The sequence below is a fragment of the Eutrigla gurnardus genome (genome assembly GCF_963514095.1).
Source record: "Eutrigla gurnardus genome assembly, chromosome: 16".
Taxonomy (NCBI): domain Eukaryota; kingdom Metazoa; phylum Chordata; class Actinopteri; order Perciformes; family Triglidae; genus Eutrigla; species Eutrigla gurnardus.
In genome coordinates, this window is record NC_139927.1 from 710,586 (window position 1) to 731,496 (window position 20,911).

The window sequence follows — 20,911 nt, forward strand, 5'->3', positions numbered from 1 at the left end:
CATGTTAAGATATCATACAAAGCAATTACAAACATTTGGGAGTTTGTGAGATGGGATAGATATTATTAAGAACAAACTTTAAAAAAAGTTTCACATTCTTACCATTCTTTGTGATCACAGCCACAGCCTTTCCTGATTTGAGACTCAATGAGTCTGTTGAACAACCACATATTTTTTCTGAGATCTCCACAGGTACGTAACGTACTGAAAAAAGAAAATGTTGATTAAGAATCATTTTTATCGAATGGGATATACAACATTGTAAAGTGACAGATTTCTGACTAAAAAAGACTGAACTTTACTGAAGAATGTGAAGCATTGCTGATAAGTATTAAAGTGAACATGAAGAAGCTAACATTTTCAGTCCAGCGAGAAAATATATTTTGTGACAAAACAGAACTTACCACAGGGAGAAAGGGCCTTATTCAGCACATACGTTATGTGGGGCAATGGCTGGAAAAATCCCAAAGTGCTGCCATCTCTGTTGTGGAGGGGGTGTCTGGTGTGCATGCTGACATCACACTCGGCACAGAAGAAGGGGCGTGGACGGCAATCACGGCAGCGGACAACAGCGGAATTGCTTGAACACTGTTCCACATTTTCTAGTGCTCCTGCGGTGTTAACCAGCTGTGGTCTTGCTGCCCTCCAGCTTTCTGAAAAGATGCTTTTTCTGGTGCTCCAGTTTGTAGAAGCCAGAAGAGCTCTTGGGGTTGGTGCTTCCATCTCATCTCCTGTGGCATCACACAATGATAGCTGGAGGTCTTGTAAAAACCCCTCTATTAAAATGGTATATATATATATATATATATATATATATATATATATATATTAAGTTTGATACCTTGAATTTCAAATACAAAGATAGAGTTTACATTTTAACTCTGTATTACAAACATTGCAGATACAAGTAAAAAATATCTGAACACAATGCTTTGAGCGACTGGATGCAACGTAAAGTACATACCAATAGCATCTGGAGCAAAGACCACATCAGAGCTAGTGCCAGGAGCACTAGTGTCAGGAGCATCAACAGACGGGTGAGTCTTCTGACTGCAGCCAGCTGTGCCAGAATAAAAAACAAACTATTATTCACAGCATTAAAATGGTCTACTTGTCCCAACACTACTTGCACATGATACAGAGTCAATTATGAAATCCTCACCATCAAACATTTATCTAGAGGAGACTATGTGGAAGGGACAAGTGGACTTTTTTTCACACATCATGATGTGGACATGTATTGAACTGTACACACAATGACAGTAAATTAAAATACTGGCAACACAATCAGAACAAACTATTTGAAAGGCAGTCTTGCCAAGAACAATATATATAAAAAACTGACATGGTTGATACACAGCCAAGGACAGAAAGACTGCAGCATGTGATTGAAACTTCTCACCAGAACATCATTGATAACATCTACAGTGCATCAGTGATATCAGTGCACAGATTTAAAAGACAACACACACCACAGTCACGGTCTGTTCCCCCCAGTGTTGCCAGGTGTACGATAATTATCATATTTGTACGATAATTTTTCCCTCTGTACGATCAATAATCCCAAAGGTCAAATATACTATAATTTGACCATTCCGTGAATGTGTGGTTGTAATCGGTTGTAATCAGCCTGTCGCAACTCTGTCTGTCAGAGTTTTTTGGTGAACCCTGAAGGCATCTGCTTTTCTAAATGTGAGCTACGAGTGACGTGTATGCGTTTGCCTCAGAACAAGGGCCATGATTGGCTGAATAGTCTGCTCCGCACGCCCCATGAGTGAGGAAGAGAGAAAAAAAATAAATGAAGAAGAAGCAGAGCCGGTCTGTAAAAAAGAAGCGCTGAAAATTAGTGAACATGTGTTACGTGTCCACAGAAAGAATACTGGTAAAACATAACATAATAAGAGTCAAGACAGGGTGACGGTTTAGGGTTTTATTACCGTTCTCCAGAATAAAACAAAACAAAAAAAAGATGAACAAGGTGGTGATTTATGTAGTTGTAGGGGGTGTATGCTGTGTAAAACAAAACAGAAAATAAACCTAAGACTACCTAACTCAAAAGGAAAGCAAACCTCCTGGCTCCCGACCCTGAACAGAAAACACAATGGAGTTAGGTGAGTCTTCCAGGAAACTATCTTCCCTACACTCCCTGAACCTAACATAAAACCGTGCCAAAAAGACCCGCCACCAATCACCACCCGCTCAGCAATGACAAAGTCAAGGAGTGTTGACAGTGGGCAGCCCGCAAGGACTACACACTAAGAAGGTTTAACCAAAGTTTCAAACGAAAGTTGGGTCCAAACAAAGGACAATGGCGGCGCGTGGCGCCGACGCAGCGCCATTGCGCCCAGCAACGACCATACCCGGCAGAGACAGCAGCCCGCACTCGCAGAGAGGCGGTACCGCGAGAGCCGGAAAAAAAGGACCCGCCAGCCCCGGAGACGGCTGTCTTTTATAGACTCCGCCCCGCCATGTAATTAGCCCCATCTCGGGCTTCCTGGGCTGGAGACAGACGTGGGTGACAGAAGATCGACGCACAATATTCCCTCATAATGCAGCGGTTAAGGACTCCAGCAGTATCTGCGTAACACCCCCACCATTAAGAAAATAAATTGGGGGTGAAAAAAAAAAAAAAAAAAATATATATATATATATATATATATATATATATATACATATATGCTATACTATACTAACAGCCAGCCCAGTCACACACGCAGCTGGGCTGAAGGGAACAGAAAGGGTTAACGATTAACCATCCAGCAGCGTCTCCCCCCCCCCAGCTGAGCAGAGGAAACAAAACGCAAAGGTTAACAAGTAAACCAAAAAAACTGTTTACTGTTACACAATAAATTTAAAGTAGGTTTTATCTCTTTAAAAAACATTAACCCACAATTTATTTATTTTTACTCTTTTTTTCACAGGGCAAATAGTAACTTAACATCTGGACAAGGCGTCCGCTACCACATTTTCACGCCCTCGTATGTGTTTAATCTCAATATTGTAACCCTGTAATATGAGGCTCCATCGCATCAAGCGCTGATTTGAGTTGCGCATGCGATCGAGGAACACCAGGGGGTTGTGGTCAGTATAAACCACAACGGGCTCTCCAGCCCCACCGACATAGACTTCAAAGTGCTGGAGAGCCAACACCAGAGCAAGGCCCTCCTTCTCTATCGTTGAGTAGGCACGTTGATGGACATTGAATTTTCGCGAGAAAAAACAGATTGGATGCTCCAACCCCTCGTTATCTTGCTGTAACAAAATGGCTCCCGCGCCAAGGTCACTCGCATCAACAGCAATAGAGAAAGGGCGAGAAAAGTCAGGGGCAGCGAGCACCGGTGCTGTCGTTAACAAGGCTTTGACAGCCTCGAAGGCGGCCTGACTCCGAGGAGTCCATTTAAAGCACACCTTCGAGCTGAGCAAATCAGTGAGGGAAGCGGCAACGGTCGAGAAATGTTTGCAGAATGACCGGTAGTACCCGACCATGCCGAGGAAGCGCCGCAGCTCGCGGCGAGTAGTTGGAACCGGATAAGCCAGCATAGCCTCCACCTTGGCATGAACGGGACGTACCTGCCCCCGCCCAACCACCTTACCTAAATATGTGACAGTGGCCTGAGTGAATTCGCACTTAGCCAAGTTAATGGCTAGATTGGCTTCGGCCAGGCATTCTAGCACTCTAGCAAGGTGAGTAAGATGTTGCTGCCACGTCCATCCATCCATCCATTTTCTACCGCTTATCCTGTATTTAGGGTCACGGGGGGGCTGGAGCCGATCCCAGCTGTCATTGGGCGAAGGCAGGGTACACCCTGGACAGGACGCCAGTCTATCACAGGGAGACATGTAGAGACAAACAACCATTCACGCTCACATTCACACCTACGGGCAATTTAGAGTCACCAATGAACCTATCCCCATCCTGCATGTCTTTGGACTGTGGGAGGAAGCCGGAGAACCCGGAGAGAACCCACGCTTACACGGGGAGAACATGCAAACTCCACACAGAAGGAACCCGGGCCGACCCGGGAATCGAACCCAGGACCCTCTTGCTGTGAGGCGAGAGTGCTACCCACTACACCACCGTGCGTTGCTGCCACGTGGCGCTATATATTAGGAGGTCATCCAAGTATGCCTCACAATTACACATGCCATCAAGAACGTTATTAACCGGCCGTTGAAATGTGGCAGGTGCATTGCGAAGCCCAAATGCCATTACCGTGTACTGTAGGAAATGATCTGGTGTCGCAAAGGCTGAAAGTTCTTTGGCACGGGAGTGGAATTTGCCAGTAGCCTTTCAGCAGATCAATTTTGCTTAAGAACACAGCAGAGCCTAAACGATCAACACAATCATCGATGCGCGGCAAGGGATGACTATCAGGTTTCGTAACGGCATTGACTTTCCTGAAATCAGTGCAAAAACGCACCGACCCATCACTTTTAGGCACCAATAAACACGGACTACACCACGGACTGCAGCTAGATTCTGCAATACCGTTCTCCAACATAAATTTCACCTCCTTCTGAAACAAGCCCCTCTTAAGTGGATTTGCATGATAGGGATGCTGTTTAATAGGGCGCGTTGCACCCACGTCAATGTCGTGAACAATCGCTGTTGTTTGGCGAGGCACATCAGGGAAAAGATCCACATGCAAGTTAATAAATGAGATGAGGTCTTCACTGTGTGACGACCCCAGTGGGTGTGGTTGTTTGTTGCATGTGGTGTTTTCTCTCGCTGTCTCCAATCTCTTTCTAGTAATGGTTAACATGTAACTGGCCAAGTTGCTTGGGTTGTAGCTTTGGTGTGACGGTTCCCCTCCGGGGTTCCGTCTTAAGGGGTGGGTGTGACGACCCCAGTGGGTGTGGTTGTTTGTTGCATGTGGTGTTTCTCTCGCTGTCTCCAATCTCTTTCCACAGGCTTTATGAGTCTCCGGTGTGTGTTTCGGAGGGGGCGGGGCCACGCCGTTAAACACCACGTGGAGAACGCCAGCTCGCTCTCTCGGTCCATTCCCGGCCTGGCGTCCGGCCGTTCACCTGCTGTTCTGCTTATTGGGTTTTAAGGCGCACCCAACATTCACTTATGCAGCCAAGCACCTGCACACACTGCTTATCACAGATATAGAATAGCCTGACGTTGTTTTGGTATTGGTATGGGGGGGTTTGTCAATAAATATAATTGCCGGCAACTTCCCTCTTGTGCTGTTTTGTCAGAGATCTGAGCCAGTTCTGACAACGGTCTGTGGCCGGCAAATGTGACAAAAAAGAACTCAAGTTACACAGCACCTCAGAGTTCTTCATTCTGCCTTCAATTACCTCCACTGAGGGAAGGCGACCCTCATCGTCATTCACTGATTCAGCCACGGCACCCTGCTGATCAGACAGAGTGGCAGCCACGGATCCCAACGGAGCGGCAACTTCAGCACCACAGGCAGTGGACAGCGCCACTCGCGCGTCGGGACCTGTTCGATCACAGTAAAGCTTCAAGCGATTAATGTGACACATTGTGGTTTTCCTTCTACGATCAGGGGTTGCAATGACGTAGTTAAGATTATTCACCTGCCGCACAACCTTGTAAGGACCACTGTAACGAGGCTGTAATGCAGCGCCCATCACGGGAATCAGGACCAACACGCGATCGCCAGGGTGAAATTCACACGCCACAGCGGTTCTGTCAAACCTTTGCTTCATGCGTTTTTGACAGACACCTAGATTTTCCTTGGCTAAATCACATGCACGACAGAGCCGGAAACGCATTTTAGAGACATAATCAGACAGATCGCCATACTCCTTGCTTTCCGTTAGAAACGACTCGTGTAACAATTTCAACGGTCCACGCACTGTGTGCCCGAACACAAGCTCCGACAGACTGAACCCCAGACTCTCTTGTACAACTTCATGTACCGCAAACAGAGCGGCACACCCTCATCCCAGTCTCGCTTGAATTCCAGACAGAAACGTTTAAGCATTGATTTTAGAGTGAGATGGAATCTTTCTAGTGCACCCTGAGTTTGAGGTCGATAAGCTGTGGACTGCACATGTTTAATTGCGAGCTGACGCATCGCCTGCGCAAATACATGGGACATGAAATTACTTCCACGGTCAGTCTGCATGGTCTTCGGAAGGCCAAACATAGAGAAGAAATCAATCAGAGCCTTCACAATGGCTGGAGCCTTAATTTTCCGTAAAGGGACAGCATGAGGGAACCGTGTTAACGTACACATAATTGTGAGTAAATGTTGATTGCCGGACTTCGTCCGAGGCAACGGACCAACACAATCCAAAATTACATGTTCAAACGGCTCGGAGGAGACAGGTATTGGCTGTAAAGGCGCAGGAGGAACGACCTGGTTAGGTTTTCCAATAACCTGACACACATGACACGTACGACAGTATTTTGCAACATCACGGTTAACACCTGGCCAATAAAAATATCGGGTGATACGATCCAGTGTCTTTGTCACACCCAAATGACCAGATAAATGGTGATCATGAGCAACGCTCAATATGTGATCACGATAACACACGGGGACAACCATTTGGTAGAAAACCCTCCACTCATCTCGCGCTGAGGCCATAAGAGGTCTCCATTTGCGCATCAAGACACCCTCTCGCAAAAAGTAGCCGTGAGGAGAATGCTCAATATCTATTTCGGCCACAGCCTCGACAAAGAGCGAAGCGAGAGACGGGTCGTTTCTCTGTTCCTTAATTAAGTGCTCACGACTCACAGACACTTTAGGAACCTTGGACAGTGATTCAGAATCAGCCAGCAAATCACCAACATCGAGTGAGGGTTTTACAAAAAATGTATCGCAAAGACCAAATGATTCATCCTCAACCTGGGTTTCTTTTGCACGCTGTGCTATAGCATGCGTAACGACGCTAGCTTGAAAAACTCCAAGTTTACTACGGGCGAAGGAAACACCATGCCTCCCATAACATCATTGCCCAGCAACACTTGCACATTTTTAATTGGGAGAGTACGACGTACACCCATTTTAAAGTCACCAGCAACTAAATCCGAAACAAGTGCCACTTCATGGAGAGGGACATTCACAAAGCCCATTTCGAAACCTTGCACAAGGATATTCTCGCCAGCATAAGACTTTTCACTAAATGGCAAAACACTCTCCAGGATGAAACTTTGCGAAGCAGTTGTATCCCTAAGTATGTTCACAGGCACACGCACCTCGCGGTTGCCTGTTAAAGCAATGTAGCCCGTTGACACAAACGGAGCAAAGACATCACTCACTCACGTCTTTCCGAGACGTCGGAGGAAATGTGGAAACACAAAGACCTAACTCTGAGCCAGTCTTAGGCGTGAACTTAACCTTATTGTCACGTTTCAATTTAAAACAATTAGCGATAAGATGCCCACGCTTATGACAGTGCCCAAAAACCATTGGATCCTTTAGACGAGTCACACATTTATCATCAGTTTGAGCATGTTCCACTACAGTTTCTTTGGCCATATTAAAGTTCCGTTGCTGACCATAATTCTGAAACTTAACAGGATAAGAGATTGCATCTTTTCTTGCAAGCACATATTCGTCAGCAAGTACAGCAGCGCTAGACGGCGTAAGATCTTTGTGCTCACCAGTGCCGTCGTATAGGGGGGGAAAGGTGATCACAATTCTAAGGGCCCACAGCCCGCTAGGGCCCACACACAGCCCCCAGTAGGTGGCAATGAATGGTTAGAGGGGACCACACCGATATTCTTTCAGGGGGCCCAGAATTCCTAGCAACTCCCCTGGTGCTCACCCACATATGTGGCTATATTTTTAGGTAGGGAATTCCTGAAATCCTCAACAATGAGTAAATCACGGAGACCCTCAAAAGTCGTTACATTCTGTGAATTTAGCCAACGAATACACAGCATCTCTTTCTCTCGAACAAACTCAACATAAGTCATCGATTCACGCTTCTCATAATTCCGAAACTTTTGCCTGTATGCTTCAGGTACAAGCGAATAAATATGCAGCACAGCTTGCTTTACCTTATCATAGTCCGCCGCATCTAACCGGGAAGAAATAGTGACCAATCGGTCAGCCATGGTCGGGATGTGCTCTGACCTCTCCGCAGCTCGCGAGTTCCCGTTACGGAAGCGAGGTGAAGTGGCCAATACCCGGGAGGAAATGGCGAAGTTAAGGGCAGCGAAAGCTGCAGAGGACAGTGATGATTAATAAATTAAAAGAGAAAAAAAAGGGGCTCCCACACCATCCCATCAAATAGTAGCTACACTGGACTTTCTTTTTTTTTTTTTTTTTTTTCTGTTCTCTGTCGATTAGACCCCCTCCAGACTTTGTTACATGATGAGACTCCTGTTCACTCGTGATGAACAAATATGGACACGTGTGCAGACACTCACGTAATCTGTATGCACTGGACTTCAGCTCTCTGTACCACCTACTGCTGTAACATAGTATGTCAAATGTCAAGTGTAAGAAAATGTTAAAATGCAATTGACAAGAAAAGACTATGATGTTGATTTTTTTATTATTATTATTATTATTATTATTATTATTATTATTATTATTATTATTCTTTGTTCTTTTTTACTTTCTATTTTTTATTTTATTTTAATTTAATTTTTTTTCAATTTTATTATTATTATTTTTTTTCTTTCTTTTCCCCCCTGGGTAATGGGGGCGGGACTAGATAAGCCTCGGCTTCTCTCGCTTTCCCTTTCGGCCATGTGTATTCATGTTTACTGTGTGAGCAAGATGTGTGATGATGACTTAATGAACATGCCCGAAATAAACAAATAAATAAAAAATAAATCTTCTAAGGACAACGAGGAATATGCCTGCTGGGCCTTGCCTTGGAATATGCTTTGTAAAGTTATCGGCCACACTTCGCGAGGCCATTTAAGAACTGTAGCAACTCTTTCAAAATGTGCGAAAAACGTATCAACCTCCCTCTCATTAAAGGGCGGAACAAGTTTAATAATACGTGTAACATCAAAACCGACATGTCCGACAGGGATACGAACACCAGACTGAAGAGCTTGGATCTCCAACTCTTTTAAGTGAATAGCCTGTTTCATCTCCAAGTCTTTCATTCTCAGTTCATGCTCTCTGTGCTCTCTATCACGCACTGCTTGTCTTTCAGCCTCTAGCTGTGATTTCTCTCTTTCCCACGCGACCTCTTTTTTGCGAAGCTCTAAATGCTTCCATTCTAAGGCAGTTTTAGTAGGTGTAAAGTCCGGTTTACCAGTATATGGCCGAGCAGGAGTTTCAGGACTTTCTTTTACCAATACCCCCATGTCGCGTAGATCAGCCACTAGTTTTTCCAGGAGATCCGCTTTAACAGGCAAACCACGAACTTCAATTTTAAAGTGGCCAGCAACGCGCACTAGATCATCTCTAGTAATGGACGACAAGCATGCAAAGGAGGAGCCTGCACAAAAGCTTTGAGGTCAAACATAATATGTTGCACAACAACAACAACAACAAAAATTAAAGAAATACTCAACGCGCAAGTGGCAGAAAAAAAAATATCACCGTAGCGCTAATCGTACTTCCAACTATCTTACTTGAAACTATCTTCCCTACACTCCCTGAACCGAACATAAAACCGTGCCAAAAAGACCCGCCACCAATCACCACCCGCTCAGCAATGACAAAGATTAATTAAGGAGTGTTGACAGTGGGCAGCCCGCAAGGACTACACACTAAGAAGGTTTAACCAAAGTTTCAAACGAAAGCTGGGTCCAAACAAAGGACAATGGACAATGACGCACAATATTCCCTCATAATGCAGCGGTTAAGGACTCCAGCAGTATCTCCGTAACAACATGTTAGACGCTATTAAACACTAGAGTGACTATAGCGCATCAATAGGCTTGTTATTTTGGTTATGACGGGTGTATGATAGTTTCCCTCAAAATACGATAATTTTATGTCTCTGGTACGATAATCCTACATTTCTCACCTGGCAACACTGGTTCCCCCTTCTGACAAAACCGAAATTGTATAAGCCTGTGTAGTGGTCTAGTATGGCAATTGCGATATTCAATATAATGTCGTTACTTGAAGAAAAATAAGGAAAGAAGATAAATTCCCTTTTCGAATCAGTTATAGACTAGGTCTAGGCTATGTCTAGGCTAGGTCACTGTGCAAAAATACCACAGCCTCCAGTCATTACAACAAGGGAAGGGTGGCAGTAGGGAAGTGGTCTTGACAGAAGGGGTAGGATAAAGAAGTATGTGAAGGCCCACAGATTTTGCCCTGCCCCTCAGTGATCACTTTGTTGAACTTCTGGTGGTAGCATATCACTTCTATATTTAAGTATGTTACAACTTGTAATAATTTAACATAAAAGTGGGGAAACAATGATTAAAGCCATTTTTTTGTGATTTTTCAGACAGAACCGTATTTATTTATACATCTTTTATTCTGCATACATGTTGCTTATGTACAGAGATTATAATTAATATATGTATACTGTCTATGATCAACAACGGTAGGTATACATGTTGTAGGAGTGGAATATAGTGTGGTAGACTTTTGGGTAGGCTGAATGCTTAATGCTTTATGTCCATCAAAGTAGAGTTCTCAACCAGTCGGGTCTAAAATCTAAGCAAGTGACTCGGGTCGGACCTCAGGCTTAATTTTTTTCTGCTCAGTGAAATAAAAATGGATTAATCATCGCTGCGGTTCACCGTTAAGAGAGTCTAGCTGCTGCGTATAACGTGCATCATGGAGAGGGGCGGGGGCAGACCTGACGCCGCTGCGTGCACGCCTTTAGCCTGGAGAACTAGATGGAGTTGGTGAAAAGTAAGGTGAATTCACCGTCGCCTTTTTCTGGTCATGATAATACGTGTATGAGATAAAAAAAAAAGAAGGGGGGGGGGGGGGGGGGGGGCGGCGTCGTCGGGCCGGGTTCGGGCAGATAATCCATGTTGATGTGTCGGGTTACATCGGGTCCGGGCTTTAAAAGCCACGGGCCGGGTCGGGTCGTAATTTTCAGGCCCGTTGAGAACTCATCAAAGCCCCTCTCAGTCATTGATGCCAAGTAGGCATGGCACACCACATTAAAGATTTCAGCATTACCTGATCGAAAACATTTATGAAACGTGATTCTTGTTCATTACGGTCATTATAGTTTTTTGCAAAGCCCTTCAAATAAAATTACACCAAAATAAAGTTGTAGTGTCTTAAATAAATCAGTCGAATGACATTTATATTCTACAGTTCCTATATTGGCTACCAGCTGCATTTGGGCTGATTCTATCAGTTTTGGGGGGGCAGATTTTAGTCCTATTGTTATTTTGTTCTTTTTACTCTCTTAACCATGCATGCATGCTCTTACCTGAAGGGGAAGACTGCAACTGCCGCGAGGGACGCCGGTCCTGGTCGCACACCATGACGTTGTGTATCGTGCATTTCGTTTGATGGCGCACGCACCTTTGAATACAAATCTTTATCTATAAAGATAGGAACATTTTACACTGCGGTACAGAGAGAAACAAATAAATGAGCCTATTATGTATGCTGTCATATCACATCAGTAAGAACATGTTTACAACATGAATTGTTTGGAGTTCACATCGTAGCCTACATACAAAGACAAGTAATTAACATGACAAAACAACAAATCAAGGAAAACAATAAATTAGACACATATAAGCTATGTTACATAAGGGGAACTAATTATTTTGTATTTATTTATTTATAATTTTTAAGTTTTGTTTGGACAGTTGAGTATTATGGGTAATGTAGGCTGGTGCCTTCAGCTACCCAAAACTGACAACAAACGAATTGAAGGGGAAACGCGGAAACAGATGTACGTGGCTCATTCGTCTTGTGTAATTAACAAGGATACACTGCTGTGTTAGTTGCTAGAAACGTCACATGTATTATTGTAAAATCATCGTTAGTCTAAAACCCTAAAAAATGACGGTACTTCCGGGTAATAGGTCCTCCCTATCCAATGGGACAGGTGCTCACGGCGTCTTTCAGCCGTAGTCCCTAGCAACCCGACGTCATTGAAACACCTGTCTGGCCATAAAATCTTCCTAATAACTATCCAATAGGACGGATGCTCACATCGTCCATTAGAGCCGTGGTCGGTTTAATACAGGAGTGAATGGGCTGCTGCAGCAGCCGCTCTGAACGTCAAATATCGTCTCCGTCTGCAGACGACGTCGAAGGGTACTTTTTCCGTCAGTGACTGTCAGTCGCTATTTGACGTTCTGGGAGTGAGACTGTGTTGCGCTGCTGTTATGTCCGAGGAAGATGGATGTCTGACTTTAATATATTTCTCTTCTTCCACACACTGTCAATAGGCGGGCATGGCTGCGTATTAATCCGACGGGGGGCACTCATTTTCGGTCACAGCTCCGTGCACATTCAATCCCCCTCTCTGGATGTCTGACTTTATTTTTTTTCCCCTCTACTTCCACACACTGTCAATAGGCGGGCATGGCTGCGTATTAATCCGACGGACGGCGCTCATTTTCAGTCACAGCACTGTGCACATTCACCCCCCTCTCTGGATGTCTGACTTTAATTTTTTTCTCTTCTTCCACACACTGTAAATAGCCGCGCATGGCTGCAGGTTAATCCGACGGAGAGCACTCATTTGCGGTCACAGCTCCGTGTACATTCACCCCCCTTTCTGGATGTCTGACTTTAATATTTTTCTCTACTTCCACACACTGTCAATAGGCGGGCATGGCTGCGTGTTAATCCGACGGAGGGCACTCATTTTCGGCCACAGCTCCGTGCACATTCACCCCCCTCTCTGGATGTCTGGCTTTAATGTTTTTCTCTACTTCCACACACTGTCAATAGGCGGGCACGGCTGCGTGTTAATCCGATGGAGGGCACTCATTTTCGGCCACAGCTCCATGCACATTCTTTCTTAAGGGAGTCATAGTTACCCCGGTCGTTCCCGCACGTCCTCGGTATCCATCAGTGGAAACCTGACCGCTGGACGGGGCTGAATCCCCGGGGACCTAGACCGAGACCCGGGTCCCAGGGACATCCTAGACAACATGGGTGCCTGGTTGTAGGCCCACCGGTGCTTCTTCCTTTCGACTCACGAGGAGGCCAACGTCACCATAGAACATGGCTATCCGGCCGCTCCTATTCCGTGTCGTTTATAGTCTTGCGTCGACTGAGGGCTTACCACCTCTTCGTCACCCATAGGTACAACGCGCCCCATAGAACAGCGAACGGCCGTTAAGTCCCGCTCCTACCGGCCAACAATGTCAAGCTTTGGGTTAGGGTTATTGGACCAGATAACCGGTTAACAGCGGGGCCTCTGCCTTTTCAGAGTGCCCATTTATTTATTCCCTTTGAGTTCCATACGTCACAGGCCTTGAAGCACTCACCAGCTCACTGCGGCAGGGGGAAGCGGATTCCATCCGCAATGACTTCCTCCATTGCCAAGGGAGGCCCCCACTTTGAAATGGACTCGACGCAACCCCCGAACGACCACAAGCCTGGTGCTAGATTTGAAGACCTACCAACTGTACCGTCATAGTAGCGTCCCCAGACGCCCACGTCCACCCACCTGTGGCTCACACACCCTTCCCCGAGGGGGGGGATTCCCCACATAGTAATGGACTATGAGAAGCCTTAGGCTGATGCGCTTGGTTGAACCCCAGTGCGTTGGGAGCCCCTACCGCCCGCCGGATGGCAGACGAGTGGCTGGAACCCCCGCACAAAGGGAAGACTAATGCCGGCTCGCACCCAAGAGGTCCCCGTGTCCACCCACCTATGGGTTCATCCCCTCGAAGGAGGGATTCACCATATTGTAGTGCAATCCAGACATCCTCAAGTCTACGTTCCTGACTAACACGGCCCTGGCCACGCAGAGAGAACTGCCGCTCTGACGGTCCAGACCACGGGTTTGGCAAAGTAGCGGGCTTCTACCGCTCAACCATTCGAGTTCGTTGGAAGCCCGAGGCGCCCATATCCACTCACCTGTGGCTCACATCCCCCCCTCGAGGGGGGAATTCCCCACTTTGTAATGGACCATGAGAAGCCCTAGGCTGACCTAATGCAGGCTCGCACCCAAGAGGTCTCCGTGTCCACCCAACTATAGGTTCACCCCCCTGAGGGAGGGATTCACCATATTGTAGTGCAATCCGGACATCCTCAAGTCTACGTTCCTGACTAACACGGCCCTGGCCACGCAGAAAGAACCGCCAGACTGACGGTAACTAACCACGGGTTTGGCAAAGTAGCCGGCTAACACAGCTCAACCATCCGAGTTTCTTTGAATATAAATATTATTGAATATATACATTGGACCAACAGGCCTCTGTGAACACATCCCGCCAGTATTACAACAGATGAGGTCGGGCTATTGTTTAACAGACTTACCGTTGCCAGTCCATGATCTGGTCGAACGGTCCAGGTAGGTAATCCTGTGCACAATGTACTCACCACTGCTTGGTCAGGTGGTCATAAGATTAACCCGTGCACCATTGGGTCTTGTAGCCAACAGTGACTTTGCACCATGCACCCTCCGGCCTCCGGGATCATGCGTTAGACTTACCGTCGCCTGTACCTGCTGGTCGAACGGTCCCAGTGGGCTGTTCCTCGTACCCCAAGACGTCCATTACCATTTAATTGGTTTGTTGCACACAACACCAACCAGCTTACTCCCATGTTCCTAACCAAACTTCTGTGCGCTTTACACACGTCCACCGTCTGGAGCAGGACCCTCCGGCTGAGGAGGGTGGAGAGCGATTTGACTCGAGACTTGCTTGCACCAAGAAGTACCAGGATCCTGTTGTTAGACCCATACCATTTCCCCCTAGCAAGGACGCTTAAGTTCTCAGCACAACCGGGGGATTCAATGAAACCCCTCTGCCTAACGTGAGATGGACACGCGGCAGCCAACCTCTTAGCCAACACCCCTGAGAAGGCTCTCAGGAGCACGGAACCAATCGTGATCGGACGCCACTGGTCTATGCACTTCAACTCGACCGGGTCACTAGACTTGGGGATCAGTGTGGTCCTACTGTCCTTGAGACAGCTGGGGAGCTTGCCACAGTATACAGCGGCGCTACGCTTGACTCCATCCGTGTCCGCTGCCGTTCCAGCTTTCATACGTTTAAGCGTCACCAGCGCTTCCTCCGATGTGATAATCCCCATGAAGGGGGAGTTATCCGCTAAGGGAAGGGCTGTCCCAACCCAGAGAAGCTGCCCTCTGACTCCCATACCAACTTATACGCATTCACAACTTCACTCAAGCCGACCATGCATTGAGTTCTGATTTTGCCATCAAGCACCAACTTGGCTAAGCTGCTGCGGTGATTATAATAAAGCCTCTGCTGGAGCTTGTAAATAGCACGTTTGCCTATCGTGACGCCCACAGGTGCATGCATCCTCTTGGAATTACGTCTGGGTCCAGAGCGACCCGCCAGTTTAACAATAAGTCCTTCGGCATATTAGTATCTTACCCAAGACAACCTGTTTTAAACTTGTCAACAATCAGCCAGCTCTGCATCATCTAACTGAATTTCCCAGGCACCCATAGCCTCATCCACCACAGGGGTAGGTGGAAGCGGAAGTCTTGGGTAAATAGACTGAGCTTGGCACACTGGGGTCGCGGCATTCCGGGCCACTGGCGCGGCGTTCCGGGAGTTTTTTCCTCGACAAAACACAACAACACGGTAATGTCCGGTACTCCAAAAAAAAACTCCTCACTCAAAACTACAATTACGCACAGCGAAGCCGGACTTCTGCTCCGTCCGTAGATCCGTAAAACACTTGGACGCGTTGCGGGGATTCCCGCAGGTAAATAGACACAAGAACCCAGCCGAACTGTCGGGACTCTCACCCTCAGAGCTGGCTGAAAAGCCCTCGGACATCGGTCAAACACCGGCCCGCCCAGCTCCACGCGAGTCCACACAGGCGGACTCTCCGTCGAACGCAAAACGCCAAGACGCGCCGCACGCAAACCAGCCGGGAAACAGACAGCTGAACACGGCCGAACTCGGGCCACTTGTGCCCACAAGGCTGTCTCAAAAGCCCATGCAACTCACTCAAGCACCGGCAAGCCAACGGACGCGCGAACCCAAAATTACGCACCGCGAAGCCGGACTTCTGCTCCGTCCGTACACACGTAAAACACTCGGACGCGTTGCGGGGATTCCCGCAGGTAAATAGACACAAGAACCCAGCCGAACTCTCTGCCCTGATGCCCCCAGACCATGGTGAAAAGCCCGCGGTCCTCACTCAAACACAGGCCCGCCCAGGTCCACAAGAGTCCACACAGGCGGACTCTCCGTCGAACGCGAAACGCTAAGACGCGCCGCACACAAACCAGCCGGGAAACAGACTGCTGAACACGGCCGAACTCGGGCCACTTGTGCCCCCAAGGCTGCGTGAAAAGCCCATGCAGCTCACTCAAGCACCGGCCGGTCCAGGTCCGCGCCACGCCACAATTACGCACAGCGAAGCCGGACTTCTGCTCCGTCCGTACACACGTAAAACACTCGGACGCGTTGCGGGGATTCCCGCAGGTAAATAGACACAAGAACCCAGCCGAGCTCTCTGCCCTGATGCCCCCAGACCATGGTGAAAAGCCCGCGGTCCTCACTAAAACACCGGCCCGCCCAGGGCCACAAGAGTCCGCACCGGAGAACCGGTAATCCCCCCCGAATATAGGCTCAAAACCCCGGCCAAACTCTTGGGCCTGACGGACTCATGGCGAGCTCCAGACGACCCCAGCACCAGGCGGCCCCGTGGACCCACTATTAAGCACCCCTCTGCGGACTAAACACCTCCAGCCGCACCGCTGGGATTTCGCGCATATGGTACTCCACAATGAGTTGTGTTCGTTTATTTTCTAAGTCCTCGCGCATATGGTACTCCAAAAATAAGTTGTGAGATTTTTCCTAAGTCCTCGCGCCAGTGGCGGCGCCAGGGAGGGGCTTGGTTGGGCTATAGCCCCATCAAGAATTGTGTCAGCCCTACCGTTAGCCCTACCATAAAACCACCAAGAAAACAACAACAAAATAACCAAGAAAAGTGCGGAGTTCAACAGCACCACAACGTCACGTCGTAACGGCATTCAGGCAGCTGCGATGACAACTGTCACTGATCTGGGTTCATTAACAGACTGTACTGTCCGTACGTCAACGTCACTCATGTGAGCCGCTTTTAATGTATGCTCGACACAGAGACAGCAGGCTACTAGTTTGTAAGCTACCTGGCTTTAGCAGTTCGCGTTAGCGGCTTATAGTCACTCACGTTAAGTTAACGTTAGTAAGCTGGTCAAAATTGATCATGGATACATTTGTTTTTAAACGTCGTCGGACGGAACAACAGATGGCGGTGGCGGGCGTGTTGGATAAAACTACTGACGCACCGTTGACACCTGCAGGGGAAGATGACCACTCGGGTCCCGGCTGTTAACATAACTATTCACGTTTCGCTGTCTCTCTCTCTCTCTCACTGTGTGCATGTTTATAGCTGTGGGAGGGTGTTATCAGCGGCGCCGCCAGGTTTCAATTTCAATGTACGCACAGAAACACCACAGGGACCACCCCAGCCCAGGCAGACAGGAGGCTCCACACCAAGGTGTAGAGCTCTCCAGCCACCCGGGCCAGGGCCATCCACGGGACAGCACCCCCGACGGTGGACCAGAGACAGCTCCCGGTGCGGTCGGCCCCCAGGAGGAAAACACTGGAAAACCGAGGGGCTAAAACAGTAAAATAAGATAAAAAGATAGAAGCTAAAAACTGAGGGAATAAAAACAGTAAAATGCATCAAAATCTATAAAATAGACCCAATAAATGAAACAATAAAAATAAATAAATAAATATAATATAATATATAAAACAGTAAAACAGGATAAGTTAAAATAAATAATGTAAAATAGAATAATAATAAAAAATGTAAGAAGCATAAAAGGAATTAGAAAGAATAAAACAAGTCAGTTAAAAGCCTGATTAAAAAGGTGGGTCTTGAGCCTCTTTTTAAAAACATCAACATTCTCTGCGGCCCTGAGGTTCTCCGGCAGGCTGTTCCACAATCGGAGGCCATAGAAACTGAACGCCGCCTCCCCGTGTGTTTTAGTTCTTACTTTTGGTATGGTTAAAAGGCCAGCACCGGAGGACCTCAGGGTCCGTGAGGGTTGATAGGGTAAAAGTGTTGCAGATAAATAAGAAGGCCCAAGACCATTAAGACATTTAAAAACTAGTAAAAGAACCTTAAAATCGATCCTGAAACGCACAGGGAGCCAATGCAGCGATTCTAAAACTGGTGTAATGTGTTCCCGCCCTCTGGTCCTCGTCAGCACGCGTGCGGCTGAATTCTGTAATAACTGTAAATTGTATATGTTATTTTTGGGAAGACCAGAGAGCAGGGCATTACAATAATCTAAACGACAAGAGATAAAAGCATGCATCAGCACCTCTGTGCTGGCCTGAGAGAGAAACGGGCGGACTCTGGCTATATTCTTAAGATGGTAAAAACCTATCTTTGTTATGTTTTTGATATGTGGAATAAAAGTAAGCTCAGAGTCAAAAATCACGCCCAGATTTTTCACAGATTTTGCGGGTTTAAAATCCTGTAACTTTGGTAAAAGTTTCTCTCTCTGGCCTTCAGGACCAATGACAAAAACCTCTGTTTTGTCCCGGTTGAGCTGTAGGAAGTTTGCTGCCATCCATGACTTGATGTCTATAATGCAGTTAAAAAGGGCATCAATTGGCCCTGTGTCATCAGGAGACACGGCGATGTACAGTTGCGTATCGTCAGCATAACTATGAAAGCTGATGCCGTGCCTCCTGATGACGCGGCATGTACAGATTAAAAAGAGTTGGACCTAAAATTGACCCTTGGGGAACCCCACACTTTATCTTATGGGTTCCTGAGGAACATGTATCCATACTTACAAAGAAACTTCGATCAGTAAGGTAGGACGTGAACCAGTTAAGAACAGTACCAGAGAAGCCGACCAGGTTCCTCAGTCTATTTAATAAAATGTCATGGTCTACTGTATCGAAGGTGGCGGTTAGATCCAGTAGTACCAAGACTGTGAGTTTATGATTATCTAAATTACACCTGATGTCATTTAAAATCTTTAAAAGTGCTGTCTCTGTACTGTGGTTCCTCCTAAAACCAGACTGATGAGTCTCTAAAATATGGTTTGAGTTTAAAAAATAATTTACTTGATTAAAAACAAGTTTTTCTAAAATTTTACTTAAAAATGGTAAGTTGGATACAGGCCGGTAGTTATTTAAAACATTGGGGTCACTCTTCTTCAGAAGGGGCTTCACCACCGCCGTTTTAAAGGAGGTGGGGAAGACACCCGTCTGAAGAGAGCAATTCACCAGATACAACAGCTGTTCCTCAAAGAATCCATAGAGTTTTTTAAAAAACGGTGTGGGAATTGGATCTGAAAGGCAGGTTGTGGGCTTTACCTGGGAGAAAACTCGACCAAGTGTCCTCGCATCAACCAGGGCAAAACTCTCCAGTGTTTCCTCAGGTAAAAGCAATGATCCAGGTGTTAAAAGCTGTTGGGATAAAAGACTGGATCTGATGTCATTGATTTTTCTTCTGAAGTGGTCTGCAAAGTCCTCACAAAGGGCGTTATCTGGTGTCTTGGAGGATTTTTTTTTATTTGTGTTTGTTAAAAGATCGATGGTGGAGAATAAGAATTTGGGGTTATTTTTATGGTCATTGATTAATTTTTGGAAGTGGGAGATTCTGGCTTGTTTGACTGTGTTATTGTAATTTTTGAGGTGTTGACGTAAAATTTCATAATGGACTGTTAATTTTGTTTTTCTCCACCTCCTTTCTGCACTCCTGCAATCTCTTTTCAGTTGTTTAGTTTCTTCAGTTCTCCACGGGGTTGTAGGTCTTGTTTTAATTGATTTTATAAAAACTGGAGCAACTGAGTCCAGTATCAACTTTATCTTATTATTAAAATTGTCAGTGATAAAATCGCAGGGTGCTGGTAAAATTTCGGCAGGAGTGCTCTGTAAAATCTGGATAAAATTTGCAGCCACTTCAGAAGTTAGGTAGCGTTTCCTCACTGTTCTCACAGGGGCCTCCCGTTGATTAAAACTGGTGATTGTAAAAAACACACAAAAGTGGTCAGATACAGCCAGGTCCACAACAGAGGGCGCACCTCTGGTTATAAGATATAACCAGGTCCAAGGTGCGCCCCCTGTTGTGCGTCGGCTGCGTCACATGTTGCTTAAAATCAAGGCAGTTTAAAAGGTTTAAAAATTCTCTAGACATTGAGTCTGAGGAGATGTCCACGTGTAGATTAAAATCACCGGTTATTAAAATTATGTTAAAAGTGATATGGATAATTGATAAAAGTTCTGAAACTTCACTAATAAAAGAAGTGGAATACTGGGGTGGTCGGTAGACTGTCATACATAGAATCGGTGGGCAGCTAAAAACGAAGGCATGGTACTCAAATGATGAGTAACTGTTAAAAAATACTTCATTAATGTTCAAGGTGTTATTTGTGATTGAAGCAGTACCTCCCCCTCTTCTGCACCCCCTAGTTGAGAATAAAAAGTTAAAATTTGGTGGGGAAGCCTCAGTGAGAACAACAGGTGCATCAGTGCCAAGCCATGTCTCTGTAAGGAGAATGCTGTCCTGGTTATTATCTAAAATGTTTGTTTAAAAGAGAGCGCACGTTCAGCACAGCCATTTTGTGGCTGTGCTGTGCTGAACGTGCGCTCATCACATTTTTTCAGTGGAATGTTAAAAACACATTTTGGTCTAAAAACAGTCCTCGGTTTCAACTGTCTGTGGGAGATTATGGTTGTGATTGTGTGAATACTGTCCTGTGCCACTGGGGTCACTGAGGGAGGGGCGTGTATGATGGAGGTAGGGACGGGTGAAGGTGTGTGTGAGTGAGGTGCAGAGGGCCTGTGTGTGGGTGTAGTGAGTCAGGAGGTGGTTGTGGTGCAGGACTGGACAGTGAGGTCAAT

General features: G+C 46.5%; 1 long non-coding RNA gene across 2 annotated transcripts in view; it reads right to left on the minus strand.

The window, feature by feature from the left end:
* LOC311027255 overlaps window positions 1–20,911 on the minus strand; it is a 282,124-nt gene that overhangs the window by 120,521 nt on the left and 140,692 nt on the right. The window lies entirely within an intron of this gene.